The sequence below is a fragment of the Salminus brasiliensis genome, chromosome 10, assembly GCF_030463535.1.
Source record: "Salminus brasiliensis chromosome 10, fSalBra1.hap2, whole genome shotgun sequence".
NCBI classification, from domain to species: domain Eukaryota; kingdom Metazoa; phylum Chordata; class Actinopteri; order Characiformes; family Bryconidae; genus Salminus; species Salminus brasiliensis.
The window spans coordinates 19,869,371-19,887,090 of NC_132887.1; positions in this window are offsets into that span (position 1 = coordinate 19,869,371).

Here is a 17,720-nt window from a genome sequence, read left to right on the forward strand (position 1 = left end):
GACGTCTGGTGCTGGGTGGCCCAGAGGTGGATATTACAATACCTTAACAAGCCAGTAATTAATTATCTGTCGCCTCATTACTGTGTCATTACTGTATTAAACAGTTACCAAGGTGGATTTTGGGCATTATATTATATATATTTGTGTATTTTGCATCCTAATCTATAGCACACAAATTACCCAATTAAGTATTGGGTCTAAATGGAATGTACTTATTAATGATGATCATCTGTCATGAATTGCCAAATTAGTAAAATTGCATTCTATATTGTGATATTGTATATATATATATTATTTATTCTTCTTGTCCCCTATTCTACAGTGACAGCATATATTTATAGTCAATATTAACACCTCAGAAAAGGTTTATTCCCTCTACACTGACAAAAAAGCAGGTACTGTACAGGTGCATTTTTGTTACTGTACCTTCAAACATGGTCCTTTAGGGTCAATTGGGCACCATAATGGCACACTACATTTACTTTCCACGGGTAAAGTGGCTAATCTGTACCATACATACACTGCTGTTGAATGTGGTCAAGACCCATCTCTCACCACTTCTGGTTGTGGTTTTTCATGTGGTCAAGTGAAATCTGAACTTGATCCAGTCACTGAAAATGCACATTGATGCAAGGTATAAACAGCCTATCTGAGTGACCACAAGGGCAGGGTTTGTCCGCTTGAGCGTACATCGCTGGCTCTGGTAGAAAAACCGTAAAGAGTAATATTTTTCCAAGCAGCTTTTTTAATTCTTTGCCATTCTAGCATGGTCCATCACATCTTATTTACTAAATTATTCATGTCACTGGCTCAAATTTTGGTGTTGGAAGAAGGTTCAAAAAAAAAAAAAAAGATTAAAATAGCAGGGTCTAGTGCACACTTCTGGATGTACATGCTTCACTAAGCAAATCCCATTGAAATGAATAGGGGCTAATGTTAATGACTCTCTAAAGGTCTTCTACTACATCCATATGAGTGACGGCATTGTGCCCCAGTGTTTGTCCACCAGCCTCAGGTCAAGCATCTGTGGTTACGTGAATCAAAATAACAGCCTCTGTACTTCCCCAAAGCCTCATACCAGTTTGATTTTAGATCGAGGCCAAAATCAAGGTTACTCTGGACTAGGTCTCCATGTAGACCGCTTGTGTTGCATGGTGCTCACAGTCCACTACAAATAGGAGCTATGTGACATTGTTTGCCCACACAGCTGTGGTCAGCTAATTGTGCGGTCAGTGCATGCTCCAGGCCCTCTAATGCTAACCATCATTCTCATTATTCCCATTTGCCAAAAGTGGCTATTTTCTCCCTCTTTCAAATTGGAATTAATGAAATAATAAAACGCCATTTGAATTGGTGTGACCACTCAGACGGCTCTCTGGTTTCCGAGTACAATTATGTGGTAAGTGTGATGCTCGATGATAGACAAAACAGCAGGAGCTCATGAATATGCATGGAGCATCTCCGAATATAAATTAACAGGGGCTGGCCTCGCTGCTGACCCACTTAGGCTGTCAATTACCATTCTGACAGGATTCCTCAGATAGGACCTCTCCACCATCACTGTCTGCTTCTGTAGCTTCACGCATTTAAACTGTATGAGCACTTCATTGCAACAAAGCTGACTTGAAAGTAATGGCTTGATGTATAGGCTTCTCAGAGAAGAGAAGGTGCGATTTGTGTTGTTTACCTAAAAAAAAAGAAAGCTTGAGTGTGAAGCATGATGAAGGGGGCAGTGCAAATGCATGAACTGATCATTTGCAGGCACAAGACTACTTGAAAATAAAAGCATAGGGAGTGGAAAGCAGTAGTGGAGCATTTCAACATCTCAAAGGCAATCTCTTGCTGAATAAAAAGGAGAGAAATTAAGATTACTCATATAAAAGAACTATAATACTACTACTATATACTATTATTTGTCAAAAACTAGTAGTTTTTGCTATACTTCCATATGATACTGAATAAGGACTAACTTACCAATTTTTTTTTCTACATGTTATAAGGTTGGACATGGATTCAAAAAGTCCCATTCAGTCTAATAAGAAACTGTAGCACACAACTTGTCAAAATGCTCACATTTTGATCTTGTCATCATCTAGGGTTGGTTGGTGTAACGGTAATACCATATACTGCAGTATTTAAAAATGCTAACTGTATCTGAAAATTACAATATTTACAAATTACGACATGATGTGTCTGATGTGTAAAATTTCTGTTTTTTGTCTACCTAATTCATGGCCAAATAAGCTAATTCCCCTATGTGCATTTAAGTGAGTCAAAAGTGAGAGCTCACTGATTGGTCATTTTCTGAAAACAGTGAAATAAAAAACAAGCCCACCCTACTGTTCAGTGACATGCTGAGTTCAATTAAAAAAGTCTTGAATGAACTAAATGTGCCTGAAAACAGTCAAAAACTCTCCTAAGACCATTCAGATAAGGCTTTATCTTCTGAACATGTGCCTCGAATAGCTTTAGTTAGCTATTTGTTAGCTTGCTTCTAGATAGCGGGCCACAAGGCACAACTGCATTTCTGATCTCTGTCTTTAATCTCCATTTATTTTTTTTAATTAATGACCAAATCACAAATGTTCTAAAATATTGAGACATTATTGAAGTTGACAGGCCCTTTTAGCGCAGTACATTCTCATGCCTGATTACTGTGTACTGAAAAATTACAGCTGAATTCAGGAAAGTCCCAACTGCTGAGTACACAGAACTAGTTCTGTATGCTCAATAAGTGTTAAGCCTGAGTTGTGTGGGTCGTCCACACAGATAACAGATACCATTAAAATTATTTCCACCCTGTAGAGCACTTTCAAAAGCTTAGTTTTTAGTGACCTAAAACACCTTTTCTCATGTGGATGGGAGGCCAAGGCTCAGACAAAAAGCTACATATAAAAAAAGAAACATCCAGTATATGTCAACTGGTGGATAATGCTGTCTGGATTGATCAGGTGTGGGTTCATGTTTTTTTGTGTATTCAAGCTAATATTAGCATAGTGAATTTGTTGTTTCAGGGTGGTTTCTATTATCACATTTTATAAAAATGTGAAAGCAAAACATTAAAACATTTTACACTGTAACATTTTACCTCAAAATAATAGCTTCAAAATCATTGGGATGCTTCGTTGACCATTACAATAGCGGTGCTGTCATTGCTACTCTGGGCTCAGCATGTAACTTTGGTAAAGCAGGCAGGGTTCGTGAGAACTTTGAGAACTGCATAACTCTGCATAATCTCATATTAGTGTCATATTTGTGTAAAATAAAAAAAAAAGGTAATAAGTCTTTCACAACTACGTAGTCTACATGCTCCTTTCACTTTGTTCAGCTTGTCCAGAAAAATGTGCTCTGTAGGGGTGGCTAAAAGCACAAAATACACTCCCCGACTGTAGATGGAGCCCAGGAGCAAGAACCAATATTCCATAGTGTTGATTTAACCTAGAAAGGTTCCAACTCCATCCTAAATTCATTAGGTTGACAGGCAACAGCTATAAAAAGCTATGTATGGATAGGTCAAGTTTGGTTCTTTATAAGTAGTAGTAACTTTAAGGTCACAACCTTCACACAGTTGTGCTACTTTCTCTGTAAGTTATGCTTCTCAAATGCACCGAAGACTTGGTCCAGTTCAATAAGAAAAAGGAGAGAAATCTATGAGAGAGAAGTCAACCTCCATCCCTTCAAAATGACGCATTAAACACTCGGCAACTGTCGCTTTCACATGCAAATGACTGGAGTGCTGTGTGCATAATGGGGAACAGACTCCACTATTCAACTGTCTGCTGCATTATCAGCCCTCGCAGTGGGTATTCTAGTGTGTATGTGTGTGCGTCTGCGTGCGGGTGTGTGCAAGAGTGGGAGAGCGGCAGAGAACACATAAGCAAGCGTGTCTCTCTTTGTGTCTGCCAATTAAATTGTGTGTGTGTGTGTTCGTGTCTGTGTGTATTTGTGTGTGTGTACCCTTTTGTGTATCCTGCTGTAGGCTGCTAGATGATAATCCAACTAAGAGGCCATTTTTCCACCTCTAACATGTGACACAACTTGGTCCTGGCCCAAAGCCTCTTGGGTGCTGTGATTTTCTTTAAATGCAAAACAGCAACTGTGAAGAGAGGCCAAAATCACAGTTGACTCAAGGCCAGCTTCTAAACTCAATTTCCCCCAGCTCTGCCTTCATGCTTGCTAGACAAGTATGTGTTTTATAAAAGTAACCTTTCTGCACCTCACTGATTTGAACTATTTGTGTGTGTGTGTGTGTGCGTGTGTGTGTGTGTGTGTGTAATAACCAGCAATGTGCAATCAGCATTACAGGCATTCTTGACATTTGGGCAGTGTCGTTTCCCTGGAAGTGACAGTCCAGATGTCATGTCTGGTAGAGTGTGTACGGAGCTTGTAGTTCTACCCAAGACTGTCCTTAGACAAAATAGCTTACAATAGACAAGCATTTACTTACCGTCCCCTATTTATCCATGGCTTAATGATCCAAACTTTTGTTCTTAAGCATTACTCTTACACAATTAAACTTTACTTATTTACTTTTACAGTTTACTGAAGTTACAGAAGTAGGCAGATTTAGTCTTAGGAGTGTTACAGTTTACTAATGTTACGGAGGTTGGTGAAGGTAATGTTAACAGTGTAATTTTGTTAGAAAAGTAGGCTGACATGGCATTAGGAGCATTTCAGTTCACTTATGTTTATACTAAGGTTAATTTAACGGTAAGTGTTACAGTTTACCCTTGTTACAGAAGTAGTAGGCAAGTATTGTCTTAGGAGTGTTAAAGTTTACTTATGTTAGAGAAGTTGGTAAAAGTAGCTTTAGGAGTGTTACAGTTTCCTACAGAATTGGTTGAACCTATGACTTGGAGTCTTAGTTTACTAACATTACAGAGGTTTTTGAGCATAGCTTTAGGAGCATTACAGTTTAGCCATGTTCCACAGGTTGCTGAATGTAGTGTTAGGAGGGTTACACCTGACTAACATTGCAGAGGTTGGTGATTAGGAGTGTTACAGCTGACTCATATTGCAGGACCAGCTGTTTACTCATGTTATAGAGACTGTTGAGTGTTGCATTACGAGTGTTATGGTTTATGATTATTTCCAAAGTTGCTGAATGAAATGTCCAGTTGTGTCTCACTCCGGGGTTTGCCTTTGGTTCAGTGGACTCATAACCCATGATTTCCCCAAGACTGTTACCTGTCCTCGACCAGACAATCATGAACGATTCTCATGTTTATTGTCGTTCATTGAGTTATGATCTGCTACAGCTGTGTATGCATCATTGTTTTGTATTTAAATGCTTCCTTTGTTAGTCTTATCACAAAATATTGCAGTTGAATTATTGCTGATGTTTTTCACATATTGGCTTGCCCTTTTGCTTTGTTAGCCTGATCTTGTATGCTTTTGGTTTTGACCTCTGCCCGATTTCTGTACTACGATTTTGTCTTGCATCTACATTGTGGTGAGCAGAGAAAAACAAAAAAGTTCAAGTGGACCCCTACTGTTAAAGGTTGAAAGCTTTTACTTTTATTTTGCCAAACTTTCAACTGACATTGTATATCAATAGCCTTGAGTCACAGTTTTTTTACTTTTTCCTGTTTATTTTCATGTCAAGAGATTGCAAACATGTGGAAACATACATCAAAATGTTACAGAGACTTTACCATACAAGTCTACTTGCCATTTCTTATAGAGTGAGTATGGAACTGGTTGCCCTAGCTAAGACCATTCTTGGAGAAATTATTTAGAATACACAACATGTTTCAATAAACTAAAAGTAAGAAATAATTAAAATTGCATTCGTTTTGTTGTTGCCAAAGATAACAGTGACACTTGTATGGGTTAAAAACACTTACTCATTTAAATTCTGCAAGCATTTTTATGACAATACAAACTTTGAAAGTAAAGTCTTAATGTGTTGGTTGGTGAGAGACGCTAAGATCTGTGTTATGTACCTTTGGCTGTAGTATCGATTCTAGACAAGCTCTTACTTGGAGCGAATAGCTCACAACAGGTGAGCAGTGAGTGAGCGTCACTGATTTAGCATTGATTCAATGATCTGGACTTTTTTCCCCTTATGCAAACAAAGTTTACTCACTTTGAAACTGCAGGCAGCCATCCTGGCTGAGTGCCAAAACTGTTGCGTTAGATTCTGGCCTTGCAGGAGCTCCACACATATGCATAACTATACCCACCACTGGCAGCAAACACAAGTACGAAAATCAATAACCCTGCAAGACTCTTGCTTTAACGCCCAGCAACACGGGCCAGAGAAACCTATCAGATCCTTGGGATCTTCCAGTCTGCCCGGTGACAGCCCTCCTTCCCCCCCCTTTTTTTCCTGCTCCCTCCCACCTCTCCTTTCCCAGCCTGCGGCCTTGCCGGAGCACTGTTAGCATTGTTAATGGCCATTGTTGCTGAATGAGGAGCTCTGGTCGGGCCGGGCAGATCGCGGGGCCAGCAGATGGATGGACCTGACCTCGCTATCAGCTTGTCCCAGGCGCGAGGTCCAGAGAGTGGCGGAACAAAGTAGGAGGAATGGCTCCTCAGTGGGGAGAGACGGGCCTCCAGTAATGAAGGCTGGGGCCCTTCAAAAAAGAGGCGTGAAGGCGAGGGGCCTGGGCCACGCTGCTCTTCCAGCCGTGAGAGGATTGGGGAGGGGGGCGAGACGCGGCCCTCTTGACACCCCCCTGCTCTGTGATGAATGGCACGAGTGGCTGGAAGTGAAACCCACCGGTGCTGCCTTGGCAAAAGGGTGGAGAGGAGGGAGTCTGCCTAGAAACCAGGCAGCCAAACCCAACAGAGGGACGCCCTTGAGTGGGCCAGCTCCTTGGCTGCACTAGTTTAGGGGCCATTCCCTCGGAAAAATAGAGGTGCCAGAAAAAGGTTCTCTGGAGTGATGCCATAGGAGAACCACTTTTGATTCCTTAGAGGTTTAAAAGTTCCTTAACCCCTTGAACCTTAGGTTTATCATAAAGTTGTTAATCATAATACAGAATCTATTGTAAATAAATTAACTGATGTTAATTATAACAGTAATGTAGTTATGGGAGCAGATGAAATGTAGGCTTACATACAGGGTCTAAAGGGTAAAAGCACTCTGTTGATCCTCTGGTCAGTGCTTACTGTTTGCAGTGTTTATTAGGTAGTGTATTACAATGGTTGTTTTTATTGTATTTATTGAGGTTTGTACTGTTGTGAAGTGCTCAACCTTTCTGCTGCTGTTATGTGTTAAAATGTGGGACCATGTTCTGGAAGAAGTTTATCTTTTGACACATGGCTGTGTGTGTAAGTGTGAAGAACATTTTCTATCTTTTTTAGCTCCAGGAACCCTCAAATGAATTTATACCAGGATTGCAACTTTTCATGTTCCAATACTCTAAATACTATAGAATATTACCTGAAATATGTGACTTGTTTTATTAAGTGCTCCACTTTAATTACTAACTGGGAAAACACATTTTGTATTCTTCCTTATATTATAAATAATAATAATAATAAAAATATGTTTTTTGTTATTCTTACAATACATCTTTATTACATGCTTTTACTACCATATAAATACTAAAAGGCAGTGATGTAACAAATCACAAAACTCACAATCTGGGTCAAATCACAATTTTTAAACAATTTTATTTTTTAAATTTTGGGATAATTTTTCAGATAAGCAAATAACCTAATTCTGATCTAAACTAAACCTAAGCCTTAACCTGACACTTAACCTAACCCTGACCTTAACCATAACCATAACCTGTTTATAAGCTTCATAACGGAGAAAAGCAGAAAGCTGTGGTACTGCTGCTTTGAGTACATGACTGGCTGGGTTGTGTGTATTCGGCCAAACAGTGCCACCAGTGGACAGGAGCTCCTTGTAAATTATAAAATATGTAAGACATGTCGGATAGGGAGCTCATGCAAACGCTGCAAATTTATTGGGGTGAACTTTAGAGGTATATCTATGCATTTTATGGGACTTTGTTGCACTGAACGAGGGAGAGAGCTTAAAACAACTTTACACTTGTCGGAATACTGTGTTTTATGTTTTACTAGCTGTAGAGACCGTATTCACGATTTCCCTATTCGGAAAATAACAAAATGTGTTAGTTAAGTGTGCCAAAACTTTTTACATACAAGTGTGCATCACAAGTTGTTTACAACTGGTTATAAACCTGATCCAACCAACCAAACAAAACAAAGTTGTTTATATTTTGTTACATTCATATTAGGGACGTTTATTGTTTTTAGCTTTTCTCTGAAGTGTTGTCCAGAGAAAAGCTGGTGCTGTCACAACTTAGAACAACCCTTTTCTGTGGGAATGTTGACCCCTTATACTTTAAGCATGGAGAGTTCAGACCTCAGTTTCTCACTTCCATATGTATATACATAGTTATGGAATTGTTTAAAGACATTATGAATAAGATGATTTAATATTAATACATTTAATAAAGATTACTGGGGCCTGGCTTTGGATTGTGGCTGAGTAAGAGTAGGATACTGCTGATCTCATTCTGCATGGTTAGCAACTTGGAGGTGGCGAGCATAACAGAAGTGAAAAATAGCAACCGTAACCACGTGACTCGAAGGCAAACAGTAAACTTCTGTTTGACTCCATATGTTGGGTAATTTCTTTTTTGCTAAAATTTACATAATTCTGGGACTTGGTGCTTTTTCCATTTTTAATGAGCAGAATTATTGAATGAAAAGAACTTTGCTTTTGGAATCTAATGGGTGTACTCGGAAATACAAAATGTCATGATACGTCAATGATACTTGTGGCAAGTGACTACTCACATTTGAATGTGTGGCAGGTGACACAGCAAAAGCCAATTACTGACTCAATTATATTCTCTCCCTCTTTCTCTCTCTCTCTCTCTCTCTCTCTCTCTCTCTTTTGCTTTCTCTCTAAAACATTTCCAGAGTCCTCTGCTTCTGGATGCAGTTGAGTGGAGTCCATAAAGCCGGCTAGAATTGTACCTTTCACAGAGGGAGGGAGGAAGAGAGTGGGGGAGAGAGAACGAGCGAGAGAGAGGCTGCACTGCCTGAGGGTTGGCCCCTGTCCTGGCTCCCCTCAGCCCTGCTGGATCCCCACCATCTGCCCCAGCTGCTGCTTCCCTTTAAGTGCCACTCTGATTGACAATGAACCCAAAGCCCTGTGATAATTGTGACTGCTTGGCGACTTGGGCAGGTAATGCCTCCCTTTCAGGATTTATCAAGCTCCATCTGTTCCTCTTGGTATCTGACGGAGTTAAATCCCTCCATCTCTCCCCCTTCTCCAACACCCCATGTGCCCCTTTTACGCCGGGACGTGGTGGGCCCCTGCTAGTCAAGCAAATATTAGGCTTTTGTGAGGGAGATGCTTATTAGAAAGCTGCACTGTGACCTCCAGGGACAGCCGCACCCACAGAAAAGGAGACTCCGAATGCTAGGCATGTTTGCCCAATCATTAACTAGAGATAAAAGACTCCTTGTGGTGCCCACCTCCCCCTCCTTCACCAGTCCCCCTTTTTCTCGGCCTGGCTTTAGGCTCAGGGTCCCATTGAAAGTGCTGTGTGTCGTGTGTCAAGAACAATTGATGGGGGAGGTTCCCTTCGCTTCCTTTTTCCTCCTCTCTCTCTTTCTCTATTACATGGCACCTTCCTCACTTGGGGAGCCATTCAGAGCAGTGGGACATCAGCAGCTGCCAAGTCACCTGGAGCAGGTGCACTCCCACTTTTTGTGCTTCTCCGAGACCAGTTGCGGGGCTCCTTTTACAATGATTAGGCCGAGGATTTGGCAAGAGGAGGCCTGCTGCATCTAAATCAGCTAAAAAACGGGCGCCAAGCCAAGCCAGTGGAGTTTAGATTACAGGAGAGCAGCTGTAATACACAGTTTTTTGTTTACTTGCGTGTATCGAAGTCTCAAATAATGCCTCAAGCCGTAAGAACTGGTGTTGTTAATTTGCAAACCACTGTAAGGTATTGGTTTCGTGTGAATTATTCATCCACCAATGCAATGTACGAAAATGTTTGTCTGAAACCAGTGGGACCCGAGTGTTTAAGTCTGGTTAAGTCTAGACATCATTTCCTAAAACTTATGTGTCAAAATGTGTCAAACTTGGGTTGGGTTGGGTCCTCACAGCTGACCCTGTCACTTTTAAGGCATTTTACATGTAGTCACTCGTGTTGCTCTCAAAATTTAGGTTCATGAGGTTGTTCGAAAATGTATGCATGTAACAGGTTATGATATCACCGGTGGGATGTGCTATGGCTTGTCCTTTGTTAGTACATTTGCTGTACACAGTCCCACCCATTGGGAGAGATGAGGGGAAAGATCGATCCACTCTGAAAGAGCGTGGATAATTGTGCTCTCTAGGGCTCCGGCTGCTAAGGACGAAGCAGCATGATGCAGGATTTTAACTTACAATCCACAGGTCATTGTATCAACATCATAGTCTGATGAGCCATTCTGATAAGTTAAAAGATGCTGTGAATAAAATTATCAAGTTTTATCAATCTCTGGGTGATGAAGGGCTGGTTCAGTTTTAGACCCCAAACTTAATGAGTGAAACTCAAGCTGTATTCTAAAAAAATGTAGAATTGTGATGTTACATATATGACTCCATTAGCAGCACAATGGTTTAAATTGTGTGGCAAATGAGTTGTGTGCAGTCCCATGTGTGCAGTAAATGGATTATTTTCCAGGGGTTTTGAATGTTGATTTTGGAATCTGTATATAATGACTTGATAAGGTTTTCTTTTGCTTTTGACTGTCACTTTTCTTCTGGTTACATCAGGGCCAGATCAAGTCTTATCTTTATCAAAAGGAAGAGGGGAAAAAACATAAATTATTCCTGATGTTTAAAAATGGATTTCTAGGTCCATAAACGTGTCAATTCAGATTGAGCATTTAGCTCTGAGCACAGTGCACCCGAACAGATAATGGAGAGCAGACGCTAAATCTAAGAGAAACATAAGAACACATGCTTATTCAAGCAGTCCTTCAGCAAGACAGGCTAGCAGACGTCCTGGTGGTTCCGGGTGTTTTTTTGAGGGTTTTTTTCAGCTTTTGTGTAGAGCCATCCCAAAGTTCTCCTGCAGAAACAGTCGTAGCAAACCCACAGTCACAGCAGAAGCCACAGACAGAAGCACGCTACTGCCACGGCTGTCTCTGCCAAGTCTATTCCTCCGCTGCCAGATTCATGTCAGATTTTGGCAGATAACCACAAAATATGTCAGTTTTACTTTGCAGAAATGGGGCGATCTTAGCCATGCGCTTGCTAATTGCAGGCAGCATATCACCATCTGTTCAGAACAGATATCATTTTCCATCAAAGTGGTCAGATGGGGTGCGCATTTACTTATATTAGTATACATGGGTGAGCATACCGTAGACTCGTTTTCTTTTCTTTCCTTTTTCCCCCCCTAGGCTATTCTTCAGAAACAGTCTATGTTTATATTATACCATTTGCAGAATATCTTGGGTGAATTAAGAATGGAAATAAAATTGCAATTGCTTTATAAATTGAATAGAATGATCAGGATAAATGCAAGGCCTACATATAGTGCTTTACTACTCCATGTCAAGGCCAAAAATGTGAAAACATAAAAGGGTTAAGCCTAAGTCCAGATCTTTCATGTATTTATGCATGTGTCATCACTATCTTAACAAAATCAGATCGCCAAAAAGGTGACCTAACTTTTAATATAGGTTTACACAGCAAATTATTATGATTATTATGATCTAAAAACATTGTTCATTGGTCCATTTGAAAATTTGTCAAATTAGATTTTTGAATTTTAATATATAGCAGCAACAATATGTATATATTGATGTATTATGTTCCACACTAAACAGTAGTCCAGGATAAACGCATGAAACTTATTTTGTTGGTAATCTCTCTGTGTGCTTGTTTGTTTGTTTAGCTTTTAATGCAAAACACCACAAAAATAACTAAGACTTAAAATCAATGCAGACAAATTCAGGTCTATGTGCCACAGATAAACATACAGGAGCACACAGCAGTAGGATGACATTAAATTATGTCCGTTTTTACTTCATACATGCATTTTGTCATTAAAACACCTTATTTGAATAACTCTTATGCTATTAAATGCAGATATCCTACTGCGGTTGTCCTATGCTGTGTAACAGAAGTCATATGTCCCATGCTGTATAAATGATGTGTAAAAGAAGTGACCATCTGGATATTTATTGCTATTTTTAAGGGTTTTATCTAATCTAATACACTTTACAGTTACTCAACAACAATGATGTTAAAGGTGAGAACAATGTGAAACAAATGTAGAGTTGATTTTCACATTTTTACTCTTTTGTCTTCTTTTTTTACTGTTGATATGTAGGGCAATATGGCTTTTACGGACACATTATAAGTGTCATTGATCTGCTCTGTTGTTGTTGCTTAAATTAAATGTTTTAAAATCTTTCACAAGTCACTGGAGAAATGGGCCAATTCTGTGCTCACAGCCATAAGCTAAATTCTTGAATTTAGATCTGCAGAATGGTGCTCCTGGTCCTCTGACTGGCCGAGCGGTTACTAAACAAAAACAGAATATACATCAAGAAAAAAACTGAACAATCTATCAATCACTGTGTTCTAATGGGTGGGCAATACTCTGCAGATGCAGGCCTAGGGCTCAGGCCTGGGGGTTCACAAGGCACTCATACATGGCATATAATTGGAATATGCATGTTGTATGTTGATGTATATGATAATAAAGTAATTGAAATTTAAATACATTATGTTGTGAAAGTGTTGCGCATGGAATGTTTTCAGAGTTCCAAATAAATACAATTGCACAAAAAAACATAAATATGATTTTTCTTGCCCCATAACAGGACTGCATGCACAACAATAATGATAACAGTAATAATCATTTTAACCCTATGTACAAACATAATGAAATTTAAATAAAAGTTTAAAATATGTTTTTTTTCTGCTTGTTGTAATGAATATATATATATATATATATATATATATATATATATATATATATATATATATATATATATATATATATATAATGTATTACTGGTAAAAATGCAACTTCCCAGAGTTAAACAGGGTATCCATTTTTGTCATTTACAGCACATCAACCATCAATCATCACAGCGAGCCCCACCTGCATCACCTGCAGGTATTTAAAGCTAAAACAGACATTATGTGTATATCCTTATTACATAAATCATTACAGCCAAACAGACTGTCATATACTGCACAAAACAGTCCTATGCTACACCTGGATAATAAGTCCTGCCCATAAATATCTCCACAGCCTATTGACACCTTTCTCTAACACACATTAGCTTCAGGCGAAGTGTACAAATGATCTTTTATTATAAGTCATGTAATGGAAATAATTTCATAACCAATGCCAGTTGTGCTTTCAAGGTTTGCACAGAGAACTGAATGTTCAACAAGCCATTAAGGACCAATATGTACCCCACATCTACGTCTGTATTAATAGAAATTGCTCTCTGCGCTTCAGTCAACAAAGGAACCTTAATAGTCATTTGGAACACAAGGATGAGAATCAACAGACTATCATTTGGAAGTAATGCTGAACCTTTATTCCATTAAATCTGCACAAACAGTAGAACACATTAGTTTTAATGCAATAGAAGGACACTAGATAGGACATTGTGGTAAGACGCTGGTAAGGACATAATGGTGAGACACTAGAACATTAGATAAGTGTTTATTATTAATACTAATATCTATCATTAACAATTATTAGTTCAAGTTCTTTAATGTATAACAGTATATGACTGGTTGGGATAAGATGTGATGTTACAGATAATTTACAACCTTGTTATTTTGCCTCAGAATAAAAAAAAATATATTGTCTGGTTTATGGCACTGTGACAGCCTAACAGAACATGCATATTATAACATAGTAGTAACACTGTACTATGAACACTAATTATTTCAGATAGTGTCGCTGTCCTCTTGCTGTGTCCTCTTAGTGTGATGTGCTGTTAGCAAGCTGAAGAGATTGTAAGCCGTGTTAGCTACTAGTCTTGCCCCCCCACTCACTTCACCCAGGTTTAGCTTACTGTTTTAGTTAGGCCTAAGAAATAGGGTCTGACACAAATATGAATCCATGTTTTATTTGGATTAAGCAGCAATTTTGCAGAATCCTTGGTTCCTGATCAAATAAATAATCCAAAATCAATAATCATCTCTCACTGGAAGTCCAGATAAACAAACTGATGTTCTCTTATTACACATATATACTACTATATATATGACAATTATGTTCGGAACAGAAGAAGGTAAGAGAGAGGGAGGATGACCAGCAACAATATAAAATATAAACAGAAGAATTATAAATGAGCTAATAATAAACCTAAAGACACAAATAGAGGACAGGTGATTCTGGAAAAACACTGTTCATATAATATTTTTCAGTTTAATAATAATAGGTTGAAGAATAAAGGGTTAAGCTTTTTGTGTTTATTGAACTGAATGTGTTTAACTAAGGTTTAGTCACTTCTGAACATTTTCGAGAGAGGGACATTGAAGAGGAAAGATGGTAAAAGCTCCCTCTTGGCCTTTCATAGCTTTCGCTTTATAGTGTGCAGAGTTCGAGCTTCTCTTCTGCGGATATTGGCACAGGAAAAGTCACAGTCATGAGGCCTGGTTTGTGTAGCAATCCATATTCCCAGAACTAGCAGAGTCTAGAGGCAATGTGCTGCTTTATGGTATCAACAACACCATATTCTCCTGAAGTCACCATCGCTTTTTTTTTTTTTTTACTAGTGGGCTGGGTGTTTTGGGTAAATTTTGGAGGTGTAAATACAATAAGTCGAGTCTGAGGATGCCGGAGGAGACAACAGTGTTTAAGGTTCACAATATGTAACTTTCATACAAAAAACTCTCAATATTCAACTATGCCAAGGTAAAAAAAAATGTTAGCATTTGAGGGCCCCTTTAAGAATGAAGTACAACTACATGCAGTCCTAGGAATTAATTGGAAAAATGTGTTATTACTATATTACAACTCCAACAGCCAATAACAGTGCTCGGCTGGTGGCTGGTGGCCGGTGGCCGGTGGCGTGTGAGGTCCGTAGAAGTGGCATGAGGAGTGGTCTCTGAGCAGGCCCGCAGGACAGTCCATCATTGTATTAATCAGTCAGCCTGTCGAGGGCCTAACCCCAATATGGCCTCACAGGATGGCACTGCTTAGTCTCCAGAAGCTGTCCCCTGGCCCCGGGGCTACAGGCGCTCGAGATTAGCACCACAGACATCATTTATATCTGTCAGCGGCCCTGCATAGCAGGGAGGCATGGGACAGGATTAACCAAGTTACAAGCAAATCTAGTCCAAGTTTCAGCAGGCTAATGGAAGCCCTGTGATCCAAGCCCTGACGGCTGCAGGGAATGTCTGGAGAAGTTGATTGGGGATGGGGAGGGGGAGGGTTATGGTGAGGGCGACCGGGTGGGTTTCAAGAAGATGCCCAGATTAACTGGCTGGACAGCATGAGGAAGAACTTGGAAGAATCCACTTGAAGGCAGTCAAGACGAGTTTTAGCCAGACTGAACATGTTGACTGAACTTAAAATACATATTTAAAACACAGTTTGGAATATAAAGTGTTTTTCTGTGCCACGAACGTCCAAAACAGTGGTAGAGTTATGCATACCGTAAAAAAGGAGAGGGAAAAATGTTCTTAACGGCCATTTTGCCTTGATCTCTATGTTGTTGGTGAAAAATAAGCCTTAAGGCGTTGATGTAATAATATTTTTTCTGCACTCTTAAAAATAAAGGTGCCCAATGGAACATTGGAGAATGTGTGGAGAACTTTCTAAAGCTTTAATAATCTACACATATACAGTGGCATGCAAAAGTCTGGACCTGATTTCAAATAGGCAGGTAAAAGGTAAAAGATGACACATTCCTGGATGACACACATTTTATACACTTTAAAAAAGAAAAAAAACATACCCAAGGTCAGTACTTAAGCTCTTTTGATAGATAAGTGTATCCATAGATTTTTTTCTTCATCAATCTTGTTCAGCTGTTGTTACGAGCCTATACCATTACACTAAGCAACCCTGTTCCTTTAAAACGTCAGATTTTTGGTCCCAACAAGCTACTTAAAGGTTAGAAAATGGTTTAGATGATGTACTTTTACTTTTATTCCACTCTAAAATTGTTAATAAAAATATTAAACCACTCTTGTTCAAAATCTAAAAAATAATGCCTTAATACTTTTAACTTTATGTCTTATTTTTAATCTTTTACTCACCTCACTATTTATTATAACAGGAATTTTGAGCAGAGATGGCCAAACATTACATTGCATGCTACTGTTTATAGGTTCCATACTAACTTTAAATCCAAGTCATGAACCATTTAGGAACCTTCAATTTCCAAAAATGTAAGTAATTATGTCACGTATATCATGACACACTCATACAGTATAAAATAGAGGTTTCATATAAAATCTTTATATGAAGGAAGGGAGAAAATATCACACCTTTAGCCAAGGAGCCATGATCTCACATCAGCCACTTAATCTCAGCCCTAACGTGCCTCTGTGTTGAGCCTGAGGATGAAGAATGACAACGAACAAAATCCTGCAATAAATGACTCTATCATTCAGGAGAAGCGCCATTTCCCTGATATCTGACTTCCTCCCATGCCGATCATCCAGGAGAGATTATTGGATTACTTTTAAGACCTTTCTTGCTGTCTCCCCAAGTCCAGTTAGCTGGACGCAACTGTTATGATCTCAGTGATTCACATAAGCTCTGGTGTGGGATTTGGTCTCGGGTTCATATATGCCTCTCCTTGTGTGTTCTGCTGCCTGTCTCTGCAGGGAGAGATGATTTTCTGGGATGAATGATATCTGCTCCGCTGTAATTGGCTGTCCTAAGATCAAATGTCTGATCTGAAATGTTCAACGGGCTTGATAAAGGAAAGAGTTGACAGCCGCCTGTGTTTGAGTGTCAGTCCACTTTCATGGCCTAAAAAAAATTCTGCAAAATGTGCCATGACTACAAAATAGTCCTTTCAGTGAAATTCAAGGTTCAAGGTTTGTAAGTGTGAGTGCTGGCAACACCCTAGCATAGAAACAATATTATAGTTAACTCAACAATATGTATACGTTTGACACATTCTAGTAGTTACTACTACAGCACAGAATGCAGTATTCTTGCTAAATCTAGGCCAATAAACATATCAGCAAACACATATATTTGAAACTAAGCATTTTTTAATATTCCAAAACAAAAAAAGTAGCTTGCTACCTGACATTTTAAACAAAACAGCTAGCTAACAAAATCAACAGTTGCAGGTAGCAAAGAGTCTAACAGCTAATCAAATCACATTATGTATTGTTTTATATATATATATATATATATATATATATATATATATATATATATATATATATATATATATCTCAGTTAGCAACGCCCTATTGTCATAAAAGCCTTTTTAAAGTGTGGTATAGCATTAGAAATGCAGTCCAATAGTAAATCTAACCATTTCAGTTTGTCCTACAGTAGATTTAACAATTTTTTCTCTGGTAGCAATAGTAGCAATTGTGTAATGTGCCAAGTAACAAAACAATAAGCAGTAAAATAATGTGTTTAAAACAAAGTACAGTCAGTGAAGCAATGCAGATATGAACAATGCCGCCAATGGCAATTACTGATTCTTCTATTCAATTATGTTTGAGATATGTTTCACAATGATGTTTTGCTTCAAATGACCATATCAATCTA